At 36.4% G+C, this 23,715-nt stretch overlaps 1 protein-coding gene across 1 annotated transcript in view; it reads right to left on the bottom strand.

The window, feature by feature from the left end:
- The window catches only part of INPP4B (inositol polyphosphate-4-phosphatase type II B), a 643,844-nt gene that overhangs the window by 523,442 nt on the left and 96,687 nt on the right, over positions 1-23,715 (bottom strand). Inside the window, exon 2 of the mRNA XM_032464080.1 lies at positions 7,646-7,708. The gene's annotated coding sequence lies outside the window, so the exon portion shown is untranslated. The remainder of the gene's footprint in view (positions 1-7,645; positions 7,709-23,715) is intronic.

The raw sequence follows: 23,715 nt of genomic DNA on the forward strand, positions 1-23,715 counted from the left end.
ACCATCTGGCTACTGAGAAGTGTCCCTACTATATTCTGCTATCTCTGAAATGAAGAATAAGAGGATATTCAGTATCTTGTAAAGCCTATAATGAAAAAGAACATGAAAAGGAATATAGATATATATATCACTGAAACACTCTGCTACACACCAGAAATTAACACAGCGTTGTAAGCCGACTATACCGGACTAAAAAAATTTTTTTTAAGAATAAGAAGTTGGGGAGGGGAAAAGAGAAAAAGGTAATAGCGAATGAAAAGTCATCAAGGTAGAAATAAGTCGATCAAACACAGGCGTGGGGCTCAATCAGGTGGTACGGGCTACGAAGCCACGCCTGGGTGAAGAATCGGGTGAAAATGGGTTTGGGAAGATTTGGGACGCAGCAGCAGCACAGCGGGCTCTGAATGTCAGGCTGAACTGTCTGAACTTCCAGTACAGCCCAAAGGGGACCTGACCCTCTGTATACTTAACTTAAGCCATGTCAATGCACAGGCAAATGAACAGGTTGAGCAGAGACGCACTGGTCCATATGGGAGTGGGAGTTCGTTTCTTAATATGGAGCTAAAACTGTTTGCTTGAAATTGGCAGCATCTCTAACTCAAAATACTTCACATACATCTGTGTCATTTAACTATTTGCAAATGACCAAGAAAGTGACAGACTGAAGACAGAAGCCCTGACCCCCTTCTGGAGGGTTAAGTACTGGAAGCATAGGACGCACTGCTATAGATCAAGCAAGCTGTGTATTCAATGTTGAGGGTGCCTTGACTGAACATCTGGCCAGTAAGTGCCTTCCATTTATTAACGGCACTTACTCACTGCACCTGCTCTGTGTGAAGAAATTATGTGGGTCAAGTAACTGCAGCATGATTTCAAATGTCTGTCTCATCACCTACAAACATAATCAAAGAATAACAACCCAGTCCCGGGGAAAATCTCGGTAAGTCCTTCTTACTAGTAATTCTAAAACAGAAATGCAAAAAATTTGCAAACTTACTGATAATCTTATAAAGATAAACCAATAATTCTCAACTATAGCAACCTCGGTGTGAAAGGAATTATTTCTTTAGTCCATGTGCTAGCTGAGTTAGCCCTCTCACTGCACCAACTAAAACAATTTTTAAAAATCTTCAAAGTGATAAGGGTGTAACATCTACATTAGTATTTTCCTTGGTAAAACTGGTTTAAGGAAAGGAAATGTTTTCTTAATTCTCTTCACCAACTTTTGCTAAGGTCTTTTCTTTTTAAATATATTGAAAGCAGAATTTTTCCAAGGGAGAGAAACGAGAACTCTGCTTTTTTTCATCGTTACTCAAAAATCTGCTTGGTACTTGGTCAACTCACAGCCAGTTCCCTAAGACTGAGTTTCAGCTGATGGACAAAATCCAACAGACTAGTCTGAAGCCTTCTGGTAATGTAAATCTGATTTGACCAGATAATAACTGCATTATAAAAATAACATTACTAGCACAGATCCAGGGAAGTTTAGACATTACTAAGTAAACAGTGCACAGATGTGGATGCTGAAAAATTAATAGCACACCACCTTCTGATAGGCTGTACATGAAATATGCTTCCACAGAAACAGAATGAAGCAAGCCCCAAGCACAAATTCTCATGCCATCGTGGCATAAATGAATCATAAAGCATTAAAACAGAAATTTCAAGCTCTGGCTCAGGTACAATTTCTGAGAAATTACTCAGCCTCGCACATATTTCTTCATGCCATCTCATTGGTAGAGAGAAGACTGGAAGTAAGAGTGACTTGTCCCATGTGAGCAAAACCCAGTTTAAAAAATAATAATGTTTAAAGATTTTATGATGCTTGTAATCTTCCTCCTCCTCACAGCTCAAAAAGTATTTTTTTTAAACTTTCAAAACAAGCACTTACTATTCTCAGATAAGATGTTCTAATAAGGTACCATTTTTTCCACATATTAAGGCCACAGGAACCCTAGGAGGTTGTTACTGACATCTAGTGGCATAATTTTTTAAATGCTAAATGCACTAAAAAATAAATCTAGAGAAAGGAAGGGACAGACACATCCACATGTACTTGCAAAGTCTAGTGGACATGCCGTGTTACAAATTATTTGCCTCCATCCACACCACTCTGCCCCAGTGACATGCGTCCCCTTCCAGGGTAACGCTATTACTGCAAAACTGAAGAAATGAAAACCAACACATCTGTTAAAGCCTTAAAGGAACCAACTCCCTCAAAATCCCTAGTCCTTTCCAGAGAATTGCCAGCTCCCAGGAAGCCCCAGTTCCCAAAGGCCAACTCCAGCTCCAGTCCTAGTATTATTAACTTCCCAAATAACCATAGCCCTTCCCCAACCTGCATTCCTAGCATTTAGGGACTTTGAGAGTCCCAACCTAAAGAAACGCAACTGCGGAACTAGAAATACGTTATTTCAGACTGCGTATCCACAGACATGAACATTCAAAATGGCCATGAAATCCCTATGCCTGAGATTCAATAATTACTAAAAACTTTTAAATGGCTATTTTTAAAATTTAAAAATGCTTTAATGTTTCCAGTCATCCACAGGAATGAGGATGTACAGAAGAATATGCAAGAAATTGATATTGATGTGAAAAATGATAAGGGGCGTAGAGATAACTTCTAAAAGCAAGTAAAAAGGTGTATTTTATAGCCTCTGTATATATGTACGTATAAGACAGGTGTGTGTGTGTGTGTGTGTGTGTGTGTGTGTGTAGAACAAGAGAGAGACACTCAAATTCTGCATGCACCCCACTCCTGCTAAGGTACTTGTGCTATGGTGGGTAAATGTTGAATTGATGAATGATTGAATAAATAAATGAGGTGGCAAATTACAGCATACCTTTTATCCCCTACTGATTCTCATCTGAGGTGTGCAATAAGCAGTGCCCTTGTAAAGCAGTGTTTCGCTTAAGCAACAGTGCCTTTGCTGAGTAGCCCAGGTTAGATTTTTCTCCAATGACATGTGCACAGTGGCACAAAGCCAGTGGGTGACAGAATCAGGCAATCTCCCTTTGGTGAACAGAGTGTATTTCAATAGTTGAAAAGTATTTGCTTTATAAATTAGTCCGTTTGAATTTAGATTTTATTCACCTTGAAAAGATGTAACGGGAGAGAAGGTTCTCAAGTTAGCCCTCATAAATACAAATAACAGCTAAATTGTAACTCTCACAGTACAAAGGAATCTTCTAGTCTTTTAGATATTCCTTCAATGGCAATCTGAGAGACGCAAGGAGCCCATTCATCCAACGCCTGTCTACTCCACTCACCGATAGGGGTCAAGTGGATGACAGAGGGATCTCTTCTACAATCACAGTAAAGGGGAAAAATATCCCATGTCTGTGTGTGTACCTTTACACACAATAGTTATACAGTGTGTAAATACAGGCACACATATACACCATGCACACATGAGAACTATTACATAGCACTATATGCAGATCAGTGACCATGTGACAGATACTGTATCCATGTTAATGAACATGGGTTAAGGAGGAGAAACAGCTGTAGCGTAATGGAACGTGTAGCATGAGAGGAACTCAGAAGGCATCGTAAAGAGAATTTTTAAGGTTATGTAGGCTTTGGAATAAAAGAGAAAGAAGAGGGGGCATTCCAAGTGGCGCTTTCAGCACAGGGAAGGACAAGAATATTAACGGTACGTAATGAAGTAAGAAGAAACAAAGACGGCAAGAAACATAGGAGGGCAATCGATGCAAGAACTTGCATATCAGCAGGAGGCAATTCTAGATGATGCTATGGATTGCAGTCTTGGGAGTTTTCCTTAAAGTTTTCAAATGACAGAGCATCCCACAAAATCTAATATTCAGAAGAGTAAAGAACACCATGAACTTTTGCAAATGACAAAAGTCATCTAAAAAATCAGAGAATTCATAAAAGTTATCGTAATGACTCTGTGTCAAGTAAATTCCTCTTTAAGAATTACTTTTGAATCCCTTCTCCATGAAACTGTTCAGTGACTTATTCTCTTTCAGTTTGGATTCCCTTTGGAAGCACGTTCGCCTGACATTGTAGCTACATTTCTGTAAAGCCCTGGACAGACGCTACACGAATTAGTTCAGGCCTTGCGACAATTACATCCCACCTTTCATCACACCTGTGGAAGTATTCCTAAATCTCATTTAAATTCATGGTCATTAACTTATTAATTAACCTGTAAATTTGATGCTTTACTTTCCATCGTCACTTTACAGTAGTTTGTAAGAAATAATACAGAATATAATTTGTAACAAGCTCTTAAAATAGCAGAAGAATTGTATCCTTTAAAAATTTTTCAACGTGTATTACATCTATAAAATGTTCCACAGCCAATTATAATAAACCACAATGAGGCCAACCTCTAAACAATGTATTTGTAACATTTCTTAGTGCCCCTAGGGCATAAAGAATGCTGGACACTAGCCTTATGACAGTTTATTTTCAATTCTCAAAAAAGTGTTTATACTAAGCTTAGATTTCAACCTACAGTACACCAAACAATTGCTGAATCCTTAATATCCTATTTCAATTTCCTACAGGAAAGTTAAATGTATGTGAGAATAAAACTTAATATTCCTACATAATAAAAATAAATTACAAACATGAAATATTCTTAATGCAAATTCAATCTATTTCCAGGACATACAACCTATGGAAAAATGGAACAGAATAACAGTCTCTATTTTTGTACCTAATTTTACTAGGTATAGAGAGGGATATTTAAACCGACTAGGCAAAATTGCCTCTACCTTTGGGTGGCAAAATTAAGAATATTGTGACTAACAGACATCCATAACTTTACATAATGAAACACTACATGAAAACATATTTTAAAACGCTTTTATAAAAAGTCAAATGTAGAACTTTCAGGTATCTGCACACACAAAAGTGCCTGTTAACTCAATAGGCTGCTTCCCAAACCCCACTGCCAGAGTTAAACACACACAAAATGAGTGTGTTAGTCATCATGCACAACTGAGGAAAGCTGAATGGTCTCATGGGTCTAAAAATAGCACCTTCACCAGTATGCCTTCTGCTTCTACTACTTGAACACTGGAATTTAAATGCACAAATCCCATTAGGGCAATAGAGGCAGAGTGTGCGAACATCAGCACTCTTGGTCTTATTCACGGGAATTTTTTTATAAAGTTGCAAACATCCCTATTTCAATGAATCCAAAGGACCAGCTAGAGAGGTGATGACATGAACATTTCTCCCACCCCAGTTACTCCTTCACACCCCACTCCCAATCTCCATACAAACGCTGACACCCCAGAGCATAACCTCTTTGGAAGTGTTGTCACACCAAAGCACTTGGACTCCCCCTCTATTTGCATGTTGGGGAGAAGCAAATTTTGTTACTCTGGGTCCACAATGCTGGACATTCTGTCACGTTAATGGGAATTTTCCTCCTTCACCCCAACTATTCCTTTACTACACTCAGTTTGGATTAAGTTTATCCATACCTTAAATAAAGAACATACAAGCCTAATAAAACTGGATATATTAGTATGTGCATACCTCTAAAAAAAGAAAAATTTCACATGAATGCCTCGTGGACAGTCTGTGCTCCCTCCCTCCACTTTTATTTTTTATTTTAAAGGACATGGATCCTCCACCCTCTGTAGTGTGTCCCTTTTGTTAGGTAGTTAGATAAGTCGAGGCACTGGGCAGATAAGGTGGAGGAGAGGGAGGATGGTCCAGAAGACGGCAGTATGCCTACCACCCACATAAAGGGGCTTTACTTCTAAATGAGTGCCAGCAAGAAACCAGTTAGAAGCCGACAGCCGCAACTGCGAGGTAGTGAGAAGGACCCAGCCAGACATGACCCAATGCTCACTGTAATACAGTTAGCATTGCAGTTTAGCCACACCCCCTCGTGGGCTTTTCTGTGTGCATTATGGGTAAGAACATGCACCAAGGGGCCAGACATAACTCAGCACTCCAGGGGCAAGAACTGTCAATCAGTCAAAAGACCACCTCACCTCTAAGCAAGGGTGTAAGATAAGGGGCAAAAACAGCGCTTTTCCTCCCTGGATCAGCCCACCTCCCATTCTTGCAAGTGTACATTTCCTTTACTAATAAATCCTGTAAAATCTTTCACTACACAGTGCTCCATCTCCAACTGAATTCCTGTCTTTGGGGTATGATAAAAACTGGGGTCTTTTCTCTTCCCCTTTTGGGATAACATCTCTCTTTTTACTGTGTCATCTTCCATTGATTATCCCTCAACCAGCACTTTTCTACCATTCATCTCCTACGTCTGCATCACAGAGCTCAGCTTCAACTGAACTAACTCTTCTACACATTGTCTAGGTATTAGCTCTCATCACAGTGTCTCTCTCTTTGGGCAGTCACAGCTAATAGTTCTATGCAAAAGGTAGCCCTCAGTTGACTTCATTAACCATTTAAAAATACTTTATAGTTTGAATTCACATTTTAGTATAGATAAAACCTGAACAGAATGCCTAGAATGTAAAATCCCCTTTAGAGGAGAGAAGCTATTTCCTTAAGGGGTTTAATATCTCCTTCAAAAAATTAACTAAAAGCCAAAAATAACTAGAAACACCCCAGTTTGTAATTCAGCCTAACAATTTACTTCTGCTCAACTGCAAATTAAAGTTCAGAAACCAGTTTTCTTCTGATGTTCATTAAATTCAAATGCTTCCTTTGTTTCGGCACTCATTTGTTCTTTAGAAATCAGACAATTTATCAAAAACAGAACCCAATTAGTTCCAATTCTTATGTAGTCTAATACACATTTCAACCAATCCATGATGTGTGTCTATACATATAAAGTGGCATCATATCTTCATAGCTATATAAGCAGATGGTATCAATAGATGGATTTAGTTCCCATCAGGATTCTAACCTTTCAGAAACTTTTCTATTAAAAACTCTTTTGAGATAGCAGCTTTATTCATAAAACATACACACATTTTATATCTGCATCTATGCTCCAATTTGTTTACACGTATATGTCATCAGAATATCTGCATGAGTGTTTACATTCTTAGGTCAACATATGTAAATAAATTACATAGCAATTTGAAAATTTAGCAACTAAATATGCAATCTATTGAACATAATCAGGCATGCTATTCAACAACTGTAAGATATAATTCAATCTTTCCAAAGAAAATATACATTTTGTGTAAGGGTGTCTTCATCAGACTCAATGAAGTTTTCTAGGAATTTGCACTGAAATTTTTGCCTATTCAAAAAATGACATGTAAAGACAACTGACTAATGCTTAAATAAAAGGAAAATCTTAATAAAAAAATCTAATTCTCTTACTGCCTATCATTTGTAAATATGATACACTCACAGGAGTTATTTCCAAACAAAGAGAACACAATCTTCTAGTAGAGATCCTATCCATAAATCAACATAAATGAAAGATCAGTGTCAGAAAATGAACCACTATCCACAATGCTTTAAGCTAATGTATATTTTAAAATTTACTGTTTACATCCTAAACATGGTGATGAACCAAAATCATTCCTTCTATTTTTCAGATAACAATTTACTTTTTTGATAGATTATTCAATAGCTGAAACCAGGAATTAAGAAAAACCAACTAGTGGAATGTATGAAGGTTACAATGACTAAAAACCCTAAAAATCAGTTCAAAATAAGCATTACCTTGGTCTGACTTTTTATAAAGGACAGCAGATCTCTTGCCAGGTAACACCATTTCTTTAGGTTCTGTGGGCAAAGAGAAAAGAGATTAATAAAAACAACCTTTCTTTTACTCTTTAAATGCTTCTTAAAGAAGATTTATTAGTAAAAGAGGGCAGAGAAGAAAATCATTTAACAAAATATTCAACGTCCTTCAGCAGCTGCCTTGGGAACCACTTCCTTTAAATGCCAAATAACTTTCCCAAAGGTCCCCTCTCCCCTGCAGCTGAGAACATGGGTGACAGAGACAGATTCTCAACCCAACTTCTTTGCTTTGCTCTCTTTTCTCACATGGAAACAAGACTAGCACGTGAGCACAGAAAAGCATTAGCTTCAACCATTTCAAAAGATAAGATGTAATCCATGTGGGGACAGAACATTTACTTGGAATACAACTGGCTGAAATGGAATTTGCAATTATCTAAACTTACTTTCCTCCCTCCCCCAGTGAGTATGGGTTTTTAAATGTGCATGAAAGTTTGGATGTTTTTCTATTCCGTCTTTCCACAGAAATGATACAATGAGATAGTGTGGGATGACTCGGTAAATAATTGGTGATTACCCTCCTTATGAGATGCAATTTCAGAGATTTTCTATGCTGCGATGAGGAGGGAAGTACTTTGTAGAAGTCAAAAGTTATGAAAATATATCTTATTCCCTCCCTTAGCATATAACAGTCTTGAGGAGTATCCCATAAAAGATTTTATTGCATCATTATCTGAATGTTCAGATTGGAGGATAAGAAATTCAAGTCTGAGCAATAGGTCTCCAGAAAGGACTGTCACGTAGATAGGTATTTTAAACTCACCCCTTAAGAAGTCATTTGACTGAAAAAAACATATAAACAGTTAAAAGTAATGTTGATTAATTGACTTTAACAGTCATTATAAGAACAGTCATATAACTGCAATTACCACAGCATCTTACTAGTGGTGTGAATTTAGGCAAGGAAATTAAAGTCTGTAAACCTTCCTTTTTCATCTGTAACATCGGAATGATAATTCTTCCTACTTCATAGAACTGATAGGATAAAGAAATGAGAGAAATACATATACAGGAGCTAGAACTAAGAATGTTAGCTATTATAATTATAAACATCATTATTAGCATTATTATCATTGTTCTCCTTATAAAAAAAAACCTTGCTGCCCTTTGAAAATCACTGCCCTAGTGAGCCACATGGTAGAATGATTTAAATCACATCATACTAGATGTTACTTAATTTGCTTATTTATTATTAATCAGACTCTGTGATGGCAAAGGAAATAGAGTTGTTTCAGGTATTTGGGCAGGCAAGGGAAAAAGATGAAAAGCATTTCGAAGGGGTGAGGAAGCTGTCACTCCACTGCAGTGACTTCCCTGGACTTTGCTGAGGATTTTAATTTAAAGATGTCCTCCCAGAAATTGGGATATACTCCAACATTCACTTAAAGCAAAAGGCCCCTGTCAGCTCTTGTGAATACTCAATCCAATTTAGAAAACACTTAGTGAGCCCCTACTGCAAGCCAGGGTCTATAACAGACTTCAGAGAAACCATAATAAACAAAAAGGACTCGAGGAAAATACAGTTTAATGGAAGACACATTTGTAGACAATTATTTCAAGTAGTTTGTGAAAATACTATCACTAAACAATACAGATGTGTTGAAGCCACAGAAAGGATTAAAAGAATATTCTGCCATCAGGTCATTTAAAAAATAATCTTAAAGAAAAGTTCAATCAAACTAGCTGAACTGGTAAACACTGGCTGACCGTAGCCTGTCTGGTCTAAGAAGATCTCACAAAAGAGAAGGACTTGGAAAGACAAAGTCTGGCACGCAGGTAAGTAGGGACATAAGTTAAAATGACACTGCATGGAGTAGGGTACACCATTAATCCCCTATGACTGATGTCCTTATAACATGAGACACAAATACAAATTTACAGAGAGAGGAGATATCACGTGAAGACAAAGACACAGAGGAAGACAATCGTGGAGACCTAGGGAGGCAGAGACTCGAGTACCTACAAGCCAAGGAATGCCGCCAACACTGGAGACTGAGAAAGTCATAAACATACGACCCTTAGAGCTTTCAGACAGAACATGGCCCTGTTGACATCTTGGCTTTGGACTTCTAGCCTCCAGAACGGTGAGAGAGCAGACATCTCCTGTTTCGAGCCACCCAGTTTGTGGCAGTTTGTTACAGGAGCTCCTGTTAACTAACACATCATCTTTGGAGCCAATAAGCATTAGGGCCTTACCCATACCCTGATCACCCAGAGCTTTCAAAAAAAATCTTACATTTACATGAAGTCACCAAACATATCCTCAATTTAGAAACCAGAATACCCAGCTACATATAAAGAGCTGATTTAAACTTTAAATTGTCTACCTCCATGGCTAGGATCTGCTACAATGGAAACCACAGCCAAAAAAGAGGGTCCCATATTTTTTCCCCCAGGTCCCTCCTCCCCAGCTAATTAATGTTGGTTCCAATGCCTCTGGAGTGAAAGAGGGGAGGTGGGGAAAGAAGAGGTCAGTGGAGAAGGAAGGCTGACTTTCTGGTCACTGAGCTAGGCGGGCTCGTATGTATTTAAAGCTGATTCTCAACTTATTCCAGGTTCTCCTGCGACTGCTCCTGCTTCTCCAGTCACTGGGGTCCTCTCGTCTGTACTTGATGTGAGTCATTCATCTCACCTCATCCCTTACTCCACCCTCAGCTCCAAGTGGCACCTGAAGCTTCTATCAGTTGAGACCAGTTTGGTCACCAGGCAGCCTTTGGGGACAGGACCTGGACAGCCTCATGATAGCTTTCTCACACTCATGCCCACATCTGTTCCATAGGGAACCCCCTAACAAACCCCAGGGAAACAGGCTAATCCCAATTCAGCACCTCTCCTTCGCTCTGCCACGGACTGCCCACTAGCTCAATTCCTGGTCTTTAGACTCATCAGAAGCCAGTGCACTGTCTCTACGACCACCGCCAAAACTTCAAGGGACACATACTAAACTCTCACTGAGGAGGGGAGGGTATAGCTCAGTGGAAGAGCACGTGCTTAGCGTACATGATGTCCTGGGTTCAATCCCCAGTACCTCCATTAAAAAATAAATAAATAAACCTAGTTACCCCCCCCCAAATAAACACAAAAACAAAACAAACAAAAAACTTACTGAGTCTCCTTGACACACCACTTTTGAGCACTTATGTGGGAAACATGAAAACACCACACAGCCTACCTCCTTGTGGACGTTCCTAGGGGACCTTTGGGTCACTCCGAAGAAATCAGCCTTTAATTTCCAGATCTCCCACCCCTTTTGCATTAGGAATGTAGGCGGCATCTAACTAGATCTCCAGCTCCTACTAGGGGACTTCTGCAACGTAATGCATCTCAAATACCACTTTGGTATCTGGTAGCTATTGCCTTAGGAGGTCAAAATTTTCAAATTTTACATCCTGTGTTATTAGTTTTTATAATTTGAGCTTTAAGAAAACCATGAGGGAGGCAGCTAAAAATTATAAAATATGTCTACTGGATTTTTTTTAAGTTTCCTGAGCATTCCATGAGTCTTACATTGTTCTTCAATATAATCCCTCCTATTCTGTCAGGCAGAGTGCCCAGGGGCCCCTGTGTTCTTCTCCCCCACTTCCTTTCTCCATGTCTATTCCTGCTGGTTGTGGTTCAATTCTTACTTTTCAGCACCTTCCAAATTTACCACCCTGCCAAAGCTTGAATTCCAGCTTCTCCACAAATGATCTCCAGGTACTGTGGACTCTGTTGATTTTATACTCTCTGACCTTGTATAGTGAAAACAGTCAATGACTATCATTTACACTGCTTTCTTGGGTTGCGTTGTGCTGTCACGTCTTCCCAACTATATTTCAAGTTTCTAAAAGACCGTTATTGCACCTTCTGCCTCTCACCTATCCCCCTCAGTGCTTAATTCAAAACTCAGCACGGGATGGAGATCCCTAGTAAGTACATAGCCACTTGCTATGTATTAGGTTCCTATTAATGAATATAAGTCAGAGTTAACATATATAGCATTAATATCTCACCATGTTCTATGATAGAAATTCTATTAAAAAAATCTTTCTGTTGTGCAAATTTAAAGAATATCTGAACAAAGTGATACATCAGATAGGAAAGAGATAGAGGTGATATGTGAGAAAGAGGACAGGTCAACATGTAACAAGGGCGCTATTATTTGGAAATATATCTACATGTAACGCTTTTGCATTTTTCTACGTAGGACCTCACCTTTCTGCCAGGGGTAGCACTCGCCTCAAGTAGGACTAGGATAGTTACAAGATCAATAAAATAAGAAAGGTGTTTAGAATTTGACATCCAGCAAGAATTCTGAGTCCACAGCAAGACAATAGTCTTCTCTACCAGCTTTCCTTAGGAAAAGCAAGATTTTTAAAAACACAATCTTAGTTGCCATTAACACATTAGAAGTCAGACCTATAGAACTAGATCACAGAATATGGCAGTGCCAAGAGTGGAGAAAGCATAGCGTGTGATGTAAAAGGATACGGAAAACGACCCCAGGTTCAAGGGTCGTAGAGGACAGACAGAAGAGGAAGGGGTCAGACACGGAGTCATTATTTCCCCTCCTCTAAGTTAAAGCCCCACATGAACATGGTAATAGGAGCATTAGGACTAACAGATACTTTTCGGGGCACAGACTGAAGCAAACTCGGAGAAAACCAGCATTCAGCACTTCACATGACATAGGAGCAGTTAAGGGGCATCAGAGGAGGGAGGGAAGTGTCTAAGACGTGAACCTGAGACAGAACCCCACTATCCCCACAGCCACTGTGTGGTGTCCCAGGGAGACAGATGTTCCCAAGAGCCCTGAGCAGGGGACACAGGAGTGCTGGGTGGGCTTGGCCTCCCCTACTATCTTCCCCCGAAATGAGATCATAAGAAACCCCTTGTCCCCTATAGTCACAAAGCTTCAAGGGGAAGAGTAGAAGGGAAAAAGTCTGAAAGCACAGCCAATGATCTAAAATCTAAGTCATCCACCCTCGATAAAAAGGAACTAAATAGCATCTAGTCCAATGTCACCATTTTTCAGATGAGGAAACTAAAGATCGGAGTGGCAGACTCATTTATTCAAGAGTATTGTGCAGGTGAGGACAAAGCAGAGGCAACAATGCCACTTTTTCTAGCACCTCCTGAACTGGTAACACACCTTCCTACACTCCCGTCTAGATGGGTACTAGGGATGTAATGTACAACATGATAAATGTAATTAACACTGCTGTATGTCATATATGAAAGTCATTAAGAGAGTAAATCCTAAGAATTCTCATCACAAAGAAAAAATTTTTTTAAATTTTCTATCTATAGGAGATGACAGATGTTCACTTAACTTACTGAGGTACTCATTTCATGAAGTAAGTCAAATTATTATGCTCTATACCTTAAACTTACACAGTGCTGTATGTCAATTATATCTCAATTTTTAAAAAAAACTGGAAGATCAATCAATCAATCAATAAAATCTCACTCTCACCCACAGAACAGGGGGAAAAAAAGATCTGTTCATCAAATGATACCAGGTAGAGAATGAAATGGCAAGGCACTGAGTACAAGAAGAAACTCTTCAATACATATATCAGAAAATGACTGATATTCAGAATACTTAAATAAACTCCTACAAAGGAATAAGAACAAGGCAGACAACTCAATAGAAAAATGGACAAAAGACATAAACAGAAATTTCACAAAAGAGAGCATTCAAATTTTCAGTAAACATGAAAATATTCTCAAGCCTAGTCCTTTGGAAATGCAAATTAAAATCTCCGTGAGATACCACTACATGCAGACAAATGTGGCTAAAATAAAAAGGACAGATAATATCAAGAGTTGGGGGGAAAAGGACACTATGAAGTCATCTACAAAATGGAAAAAGACTCGCAGAAATAGTGAATAATCTTACGGTTACCAGGCAAAGGGTGTGGGAAGGGATAAATTTGGGAGTTTGAGATTTACAAATGTTAGCCACTGTATATAAAAACAGATTTTAAAAACAAGTCTCTTAGGTAACTATGTTCAATATCTTGTAATAAACTTTAATGAAAAAAATATGAAAACAAATATAGGTGTGTATATGCATGACTGAGACATTGTATTGTACATCAGAAATTGACACATTATAATTGACTGTACTTCAATTTAAAATAAGAGAGTGGACAAGAATATGGAACAATGATACCATCATATCCTGCTTGATGGGGGCAGAGAGTGGAAATCGGTGTAATTTTAGAAAACAGTTTGGTAGTATTTACTAAAGGTAGACGTATACACGTCCTATGGCTGGGCAAATTCTACTACTAGGTTTATAACCACTCTAAAGGCATATTATGGCTGCCGAAAATTATGTACAAGAATGTTCATAGTAGGACTCTTTACAATAGGGAAAAAATGGAAATAACCCAAATTCCATTAACAGAACAGATTAACAAGTTAAGATCTATTTATACAATGAAATGCTATACATTAATTAGAGTGAACAAACAAATGAACAGTTAAATAAACAAAATGGATGAATATCACATGCAATATTTAGGGTAAGAAGTCATATGCAAGAAAGCACACACAACATGACAGCATTTATATATAATGTGGTGGGGTACCTCTTGTGCAGTGCATAGCGACTTGGAGAGGACATAAGGGGAACTTTTGAGGTACTGATACTAGTCTCTCCTTGATCTGCCTTTTAGATCTTCAGTTGTGTTTACTTTGCAAAAATTTATCAAGCTATCCACTTAAGATCTGCTCACTTTCCATATGCATGTTATACTTTGATAAGTATTTTTTTAAATAGCATTGGAATCTCCACTCACCTGTCTGTCCCACTTGAAAAAAGGGCACAAATAAATTTTAAAGATGATCCTTGATTTTAAAGATGATTGGGAAGAAATAAAAGAGCAGATTTCGGTCTGCAAATGTTTTTCCTCAGCAACTACAGGTGCGATAACTCAGGATGACAACTAGAGACAGAACACTCGTGTTTTCCCTGGAACACAAGCCATTTTCTGTATTTTTAACCAATAACAGTCCTCCTAAAATTGCTTATTCATTGCTGATTTTGTTTACTAAAAGGGAATCTAGCATAAAATGTATGCATATTCCATTTTAAAGCATATCTGTATATTTAACAATACATATGTTTGAGACTTTTTTTTAATTTGGGCTACATTAGCCAGGAAACATCTAGAGACCGATTTGAAGTGTTATACCTGACCTTTGAAAGTATTTCCTTTTGCAAATACTAAAACTGCTACCAGCTGGATTCCTTTCTAATTTCCCCTTTGCTTATTTTATGAAACAATTATTTCAGACAAGAAAAACACAAACATAAAAGGTTTAGAATGTCAGGTTTTTGGAAGTGTCTGCATTTAAACTTTGGAAAGAAAAAAAAGAAATACAATTAACACCTGTTTACCTCTGTCTACAAGCAGTGAGATAGAAAAAGCTTTCTCTTCTCTGAATTAAAATTATACCTAGATTAAGTATCAATAATGAAAACCCACAAAAGTAATAATCAAAGTCCAAGCACTTGAAATGTATGCTTAATCTATATCAGAGGAAAGGCAGAAATAAAATAACGATAAAAGGCCACATTCCGTGTTTAAAACATACAGAACACTTAATATTGGGAATAATTAATTTCTACCTTTTTGTTTTTCATTATTTAGACCTTTTGCTTAATTGATGAAAACATTTTCTCTAAATGATATACTCTAATTTCACTGATAATTTTATTTACTTAATCTTAAATTTTCATTTTCTGTTGTTTATTCAAATAATCAAATATTTTCCCATAGGCAATTTAGCAATAAAATGAACTCAAGAAAACTTCTACTTTTTGAAAACTATTTTTAAAATTCTTAAGCTGAATTAGAAGTACCTTATTATTATTATTGTAATAATAAAAAATAAACATTTAGTACTGTCAAATACAAACCAGGCATTGTTCTGAGTTGCTGTCTTATACGTTTAATACTCATAACAACCTTAACTGCTGGGCACACTATTATCCCATTTTATAAGTGAGGAAACTGAAGCACAGCTTGATTACTGAAAGTTACCTGGGCCACAGAGCCAGTGAGCAAAGGCAGGATTTGAAAACAGGTAGCTGTCACCAATCCCATTCCCTTGACTCTTCTGCTGATAATGTACCTCTCCTATTTCCATGCGAGTACCCATTACTAGAACACATGTTCTGTCTTTAGGTCGTATTACTTAAATTATTAATATTAATTCTTACTGCAACATCTCCCATTTTACTTTAAATGTATGCTGCATAAAAATTTTCTCTTCTGTGTTTATCTTGGCTATTTTTTACACTTTTCATGTATTCCTTAGAATTGTAAATACATCATACTTTGAATTTAGAGTGGCTTCTATCTCCTAAGAGTTTGAAGCAATTTACATATATCGTGGCACTTAAATTTAAACACACATACACACTCAGCACTAGCCTCTGAACTGATTTTTACATATTTCACCGCATATTTTTTCATCTTTTATCTCACGCGATTGCCAAAGTCAAATGCTCAGACTCTAGGCTCTTTATTCTCAATGGGTGTTCATAAACCAGCAGCCTCACCATGACCTGAGAGCTTATTAGAAATCAGAATTCCAGGTACCATCCTAGACCAGCAGTAGACCAACAAGAACCTCAGGTGATCCGTAGGAATATTCAACTTCAAGAAACTTACTTTAGATGATATATTCCTCTAAACTGAAGGCCTTCTTCAGCTAATTTATTTCTGTAGGTTCTGTGAAAGATACTTTTATCAATTTTACCACTTAGTGTTTTAGTCTGTTAAAATTATTATTGAGTACTTCACTATCTCTGTCAGCTTTATTACCTGCAGTGTTACTGAATTGTGCTGAATTAACTACTGAGGACTTAAAAACAGCAGCTTCCTTTCTAGGGCTGTCTGTAAAGCTCTTTGTTTGCAAGGTGCTGTATCCTCCACAAATGACTATAGATGCCATCAGTTGGAAACAAGCAGAGCTGACTTGCTTTTACTCTGGCGTGCAGCCTTGTAAATGTCGAAGAGAGCTCCAAAATTAAAAGATCAATAGCAGAGTAGCTACTGTTTTCTCCAAATCCTGGGAGATTTTATGCTACATTATAGCACAATGCTGATCTCAAATCCTTTTTGAATTCTTCTCAGATTTCCTTATTTCTCAGGTATTCACTTATAAGCTGCCCTTGAGTTTTTTGGCTTTTGATATAAGCTGACCTGAAACAGTTCTAGAAAAATATCTTAGTAGTAATACAGGATTTTGCTTCTGGCTAAAACTACCACCATCAACAATAACCAAAATCATTAATTCGTAAAATCCTCATTCTGAAAGAAAACCAATAAAATGCACCTAAGCCATCCAAAAAACTCCTCAAACAAACAGAAATATCCATATGGAAAACAATCAAAATAAGCTTTAAAAGAGTAAATTAATGCAAAAGAAAATCAATCTTAAAATAAGACAAATTTTGTAAGACAAAATTCTGAGCTGGTAGCTACTTTTTACTGTTGTAATGAAGCACCAGTACCCATATCTTGAAAAAACATGATCAGATTTATTTACCACATTATCTCTTTGCATTGGTTCTTGCATGGATTTGCAAAATATGAGCTAGCTGAGGCAAACAGGTTAACTTATTTGAGTATATAGCATCAAGGAAGATCACTCTTAAAAATTTTTCCAATAGGAAAATAAAGAATGTTTGAGAATGAGTTTGAGTTATTAGACAGTAAAAGAAAATTAATTTTAATTGTGTCGGCTGTGGTAACCATATTGTGGTTATGTAAGATAAACATCCTTATCTTTTAGAAATGCAGACAAAAGTATGGGCTGAAATGTCAAAAAAGATTGCCAATTAGGACATACTAGTACATACCACCACCGGTAAAAATGAAATAAAATAAAACTACCACTAACAAAAAGAAAAAGAGGGACATTAGGAATCTAGAAAAGATATTAATAATAGATACATTTTAATATCAATGCAGGAGGCTTAAATAAGCCATTAGTTCATGGGATTAAAAGGGACCAAAGAAAAACTTTTAAAAAATGTATTCATAATGTATTCATATTCAAAATGAATATTCATAATATAATTCACATTATATTTGAAAAATGCTATGGATACATTGTATTGGCCTCTTGCTCAAGCCAATTACTCTGATAACTTTTATGTGTTATTATTCTTAATAATCTTAATCTTTAGAATGACAATTTAGGAGAGACATGAAGCACAATTTGCCTACTTTCATAACATTCTTGGCTTAGCTCAAGGAGAGGGAAGTTTTACATCCCTCTACAGTCTTTCTGTTTCATCTTATATTTACTCCACCCCACAGGGTATGAAAAGATATTTTCACTAGTCAGATAGCCATATTTTATTTGTAGGTGGTTTCTGTGCCTAAACGCATTAATACAAGTGTAAAACTTAGTCCAAAAGCTTGGAAATTAACTGGCATTAGAAGAAAATTTTAACTAAATTAACTCTTACTTTCTACTCCTACTCTAGGAATCAACAATTTTGGTGGAGGATATAAACAACAAAACTAACACAGCAGGAAAAAATTTTACAATGCTGAAAGTACTCATGAACAGAAAACCTGAACAATATCTAAATGCAAGAAAAAAAATCTAAAAAAAAGAAATTATAGTTGAATGTCTCCATGTTCCATTACAAAGTATTACAGAAAAAAAGGGGCTAAAAATAAAAAGTGTATGGTGCCCAATTAGGAGATTTCTGCTTCTGGTAGCAAAGACACTGGTAATTTTAAAAAGCCTCTGCTTCAAAACATGTAGAATGTTTACTACAATATGACAAACACATTTTAAAATGCATTGTTGAGCTCACAGGAAATAAGAATGACCTTACAGTGCCAAAATGAAGACAGAGCAGAAACAACAGTAGCATCCACGTGCAAAAATCATGCGTGCCCCAGTGGTGTTTACTAATACGAGGATCTTCAAGATTGGATTTCAGTATCCTGACAGGAAACATCAGACAAGACTTAAGGTTTGAAAAAGATGGGGAGCTGGAATTAAAAACATCAAAAAGTCCAAAAGGGAATAAAAAAAGTTTAAATGCCCTCTACCAAGGGGGAGTGACAAGGGGAAAATTATCTGTGACATCCCTAGCTTGGAGAAGAGAAGAAGAAAATCACTCTTCTAAAAATGCATAAATCATAGTCTTCACTTATGATTAGGGAGCTTGGATTACACTGATTACAAATCCTGAAAAACTTCAAGCAGAGAAATTAACTTTAAAAAGCAAATTAAATCTCCTCCAAAGTAATATAACCTCATTTCAGACCTCTCAGGATTCCCAGAATTTTTAAAAAGCCAAAAATGAGCTCATAATCCAAAATTATGCAACCTACAAGAAAATGGGCCTTCATAAAGGAGGGTCCAAAGAAGCATCAAACAGCAGAATTAGACTGCCAAAGACTTCAGATTTTGTAACTCTCAGATAGACAACATAAAATAAATACACTAAAAATCTCTAAATATATAAAAAAGGAACTAAAATCATATGAAAGGAACAATAGGGTATAAAAATCAACTGGACAGAATAGTTAACAAGATCCTACTATACAGCACAGGAAAGTATATTCAATAACTTGTAGTAACTTATGATGAAAAAGAACATGAAAAGGAATATATATGTATATGTATATATAACTGAATCACTATGCTGTGTACCAGAAACTAACATAATATTGTAAATCAACTGTACTTCAACTGAAAAAAAAATTGGAATTTTGAAAGACCAAAGGTAACTTCTGGAAAAAAAATAAAATTGCAATCTCAATAGATGCATTGAATAGAAAACCAGGTACAACATCAGAGCAAGTTAATAAACTGAAAGATACACTTGAACAAATATATAAAACGCAACAAAGAAAGAAAAGGTGATGAAACATATATAAGATGAAGGAGAGAATAAAAAGTTCTAACATGTGACCAGATTCTCTGAGGGGAAGATAAGAGAGAATGGAGAAGAGGCCAGGGCCAGACCTAGGGTGAGGTAAGTGAGGTAGCGAGGGCCAAAAACTAAAGTAGAAGTTTACTTTTCTTAAATTTTGCCACCTGGAAGGGCAATACCAAGAAAGTTAACTGGCTAAAAAGTTTTTCAGAATTGAAACTTGAGATCCAGAAAACACAATGTTTTCCAAGAAGGATAAATAAAAAGAAATTTATCCTTAAAGACAATAGTAAAGCTGCGGAATACCAGAAACAAAGAGTACTGAACCAGTCATAAATAAAAAATACTTTAGGGGACACTTGGTTCCCCGCCCATATCCTCTTTACCAGCCAGTGGACCCACACCTACCCTTCTCTTGATAGCTGTCTTCAGCTTCCTGGAAATGTCTCTGAGTTACCATACTCCTTCTGGGGACAGCCCATCATCAAACAATGACTAATCAAAGGATATCAAAGGCTAGTCCTCTGCATCAAGGTGGGACATTTCTGCGATACCCTCAGGATGCAGAGCTTCCTGTGGCATCGATGATCTTTCACTAAATCCACATCTTTGACTAGCTGCTTTTTCTTTCCTATACTGCTTTCCTAATTTTCTTCTTCTGATTTCAATACAAAAAATCAAGAATCCCTATTGTGGGTTTGACTCGGAAGTACATTTACCAATAAGCAAATGATAATAAACAGCAGATTCTCAAAACAATGGATGCCAGAATACTAAAGAATACATTTTAACTCTGAAAAGAATAGCTGTCAGTTAAGATTTCTATTCCCAAACTGTACTTTCAGGCAGAAGTGAAACAAATATTCAGACATATCAAAGCAGAGCTTACACCAAGAGACCCATAATAAAAAAAAAAAAATCTGAAAGAAAAGATTTAGGGCAGAAAAAAAGATAATTGCAGGTGGGAAGTCTAAGACACAAGAGGGACTAGAGAAAAAAAATTAGTGAGCATGTGGGTAAACTTAATCAACAATGACTGTATTTAAAATAATATTAATAATAATGTTTAATTCAGTGAATAATAAAATAAGGTTGAATTAATTATTTCACAAAAAAAGAGAGGTAATTAAATTTAAGTTGTTATATCCTGCATTGTTGAGGAGTAGAAACTCAAGATGAATTAACTTTAGATTTTAAGAACGCAAACAAAAATTTTAAGGTCAGTATCTCAAAAACAGAAATCAAATATATTAACTTCAAGCCAGCAAAGAGGGAATGGAAGACTAGGAAACCTCAATCAGAAAGAAAGCTTAAGAAACTTCTGTTTCTGATAACAATAAAGTAACTGGTCCTGGATTCGTCCACTCAATATAAACAACCATAAAATTGGACAAAATATATAAGGTAAATCTTCCTGGGCATTATACAGACAGCACAGAACTGTACTTTATGAGTTAAGGGGAAACTCCACCAGTTCCCCAACACTCTCCTGAGGAGTAATTTTCCAACCTCAGTAAAGCAAGCTGGGATCCCAGCAAAGTACATGGCTTGCTGCCTTTAAAAGGCAATAATGAGAGTTCTGGGAAGCGGAAGTAGATGGAATACGCAAGACAAGGTGTCAGAAAGGAAGCAGTTGTGTGGAAGGGAAGTCTCAGATGTCTGGGTAGTATTCCCTGTAAGTTTTCAGGCAAAGACTGGGCTATACACGTGCAGCACAAGAAAACATGAGGCTTTTTAGAGAGTCACTGCCACTCGCTGAGAATGAAACAGAGATATTAGAGGTCGAGCAGCGACAATGGATATTGGAGTCCATGCCAACCAGAGTGGACGTAGATCATTAACACCTCCTAATACTGTAACTTTTTTACAATGTCAGTATACATTAATTACTAGGAGTACAAAGAAAAAGTAAAATACGACATGTAGTAAAGGAAATACTTCAAAATAAACTAACTCAGAGATGACACAGTTCTTGCATATAACAGACAATGACTTTAAAGCACCTATTAAATACATATTCAAAGAACCAAAGAAAAATGTGTTCAGAGAATTAAAGGAAAACATAGTTTTAATAAGAGAAAAAATAGTGAATCTCAGATGAGAAATGAAAGCTATTTAAAAAGCCAAACAGAAATTCTAGAACTAAAGAGAATTAATATGTAAACTTTAAAATTTACTGGATCAGATTAATAGCAAGTTGGAGATAGCAGAAGAGAGTCAGTGAAGCTGAAGAGAAATCAATAGAAATTATGCAATCTGAGGAAAACAGAGATAAAATGTTTGAAGAAATTAACCAAATTCCAGAGGCCTATAGGGCAGTATCAAACAATCAAACATGTATAGAAGTCTCAGACAGAAAAAAATAATAGTACTTAAAGGTATTTAAAGAAATAATGGCTAAAATATGCTCAATTTGATGGGAAAATAATAACTTATGGAGTCAAGAATTTGAGGAAGCCCCCCAAAAAGATAAAATCAAAGTACACCAAAGCACATTACAATCAAATTACTGAAAACAAAAGATAAAGCAGTCAGAGAAAAAGACACATTACTACAGGAAAAGGGATAAAGATAACTGTTGACTTCTCATTTAAACAAAATAGTCCAAACAACCATGGAACAGCATCTTTAAAATGCTATTTTTTTTTTTTTTTTTTTACTTTAAGAATGTAATGTCTAGGGGGTTGGGTATAGCTTAAGCAGTAGAGCACATGCTTAAGCTGCATGAGGTCCTGGGTTCAATCCCCAGTACCTCCGTTGGAAAACCAAATAAATAAATAAACCTAATTACCTCCCCCTGCCAAAAAAAAAAAAAAAAAAGAATATAACATCTAGCAAAAATATACTTCAAAAATAAGGTGAAATAAAGACATTTTATTATAGACAAAAGTGAAAAAATATTTACAGCAAACATAAACTACAAGAAATGTTAAAAAAAAAAAAAGGAAGGAAAATCATACCACATGAAATAGCAGATATACTTGAAGGAAAGACAAACGCTGGAAAAAATAAATAGTGGGTTATATAAGAGACTGTATTACTTTCCATATTTCTTTAAAAGATAGTTGTTTTTTCAAAAGCAATAATAATAAAATTGCAAGGTAGGATTTATGACATATGAAAAAATAGGGAATATGCAAAAAGCAGCACAATAGATGAGAGACAAGTAATGGAATTCTGTTGAATGAGTATAACATTTTGGAAAGGGGAAGTAGGAACCGGGAAGTAAGAACATCAAATATGAAGTAATAAGGTGGCATTGTGAAGAATCAGGCGATACACAGAGTAATACTGATTCTAACAGAATTCAAGGAGAGTTAAATCGTTCGAAGTTAAGGAGGGATACCGTTAATCCTAGAGCAAACACCACATACATTTTAAAAGCATATGAAATGAGAAGCAAGAAAGGACATAAAATAATAGTATTAAAAATATTCAGTTAGTCCAAAGTAGTCAGGAAAGAAGCAACAACAACAAAAAAAAAAAAGTAAGGGAAAAATGGAAAAAATATGAAGATAGACTTAAAAACAACAATATAAATAATTATATGAAATGTAAACAGAGAGAAAGAATGAAAAGCAAATAGACTAAACAAGGGATTGAGAAACCATGACCTGCAGGCCAAATTTTGCCCATTTATTTTATAAATATTTATTGAAAAATACCCTTGTCTACCTATTTACACATCGTCTGTGGTTGCTTTTTGCTAAAATGGCAGAGTTCAGTGGTTACGACTGAGACCATATGACTTGCAAAGCCCAAAATGTTTATTATCTGGCTCTTAACAGAAAATGTTTGCCAACCCTTGGACCAAACACTCCAATTAGATAGCAGATTTTGCAAGACTGATTTTAAAAGCCAGATCCAACTATATGCTGCCAACAAAAAAACTCAATTTAAATTTAAAGAAGATAAATAAGTTGAAAGTGAAAGGATGGGGAAAGATCTACAATGCAAACAGGAAGCATGAGAAAGCTGGTATCATTATATTACTATGAGACAACATAGATTTCAAAACAAATCATATTCCAATAGATAAAGATGGATGTTTCACAATGATAAAAGGGTCAATTTGTTTATCCAC

This window comes from Camelus ferus, chromosome 2 (assembly GCF_009834535.1).
Source record: "Camelus ferus isolate YT-003-E chromosome 2, BCGSAC_Cfer_1.0, whole genome shotgun sequence".
Taxonomy (NCBI): domain Eukaryota; kingdom Metazoa; phylum Chordata; class Mammalia; order Artiodactyla; family Camelidae; genus Camelus; species Camelus ferus.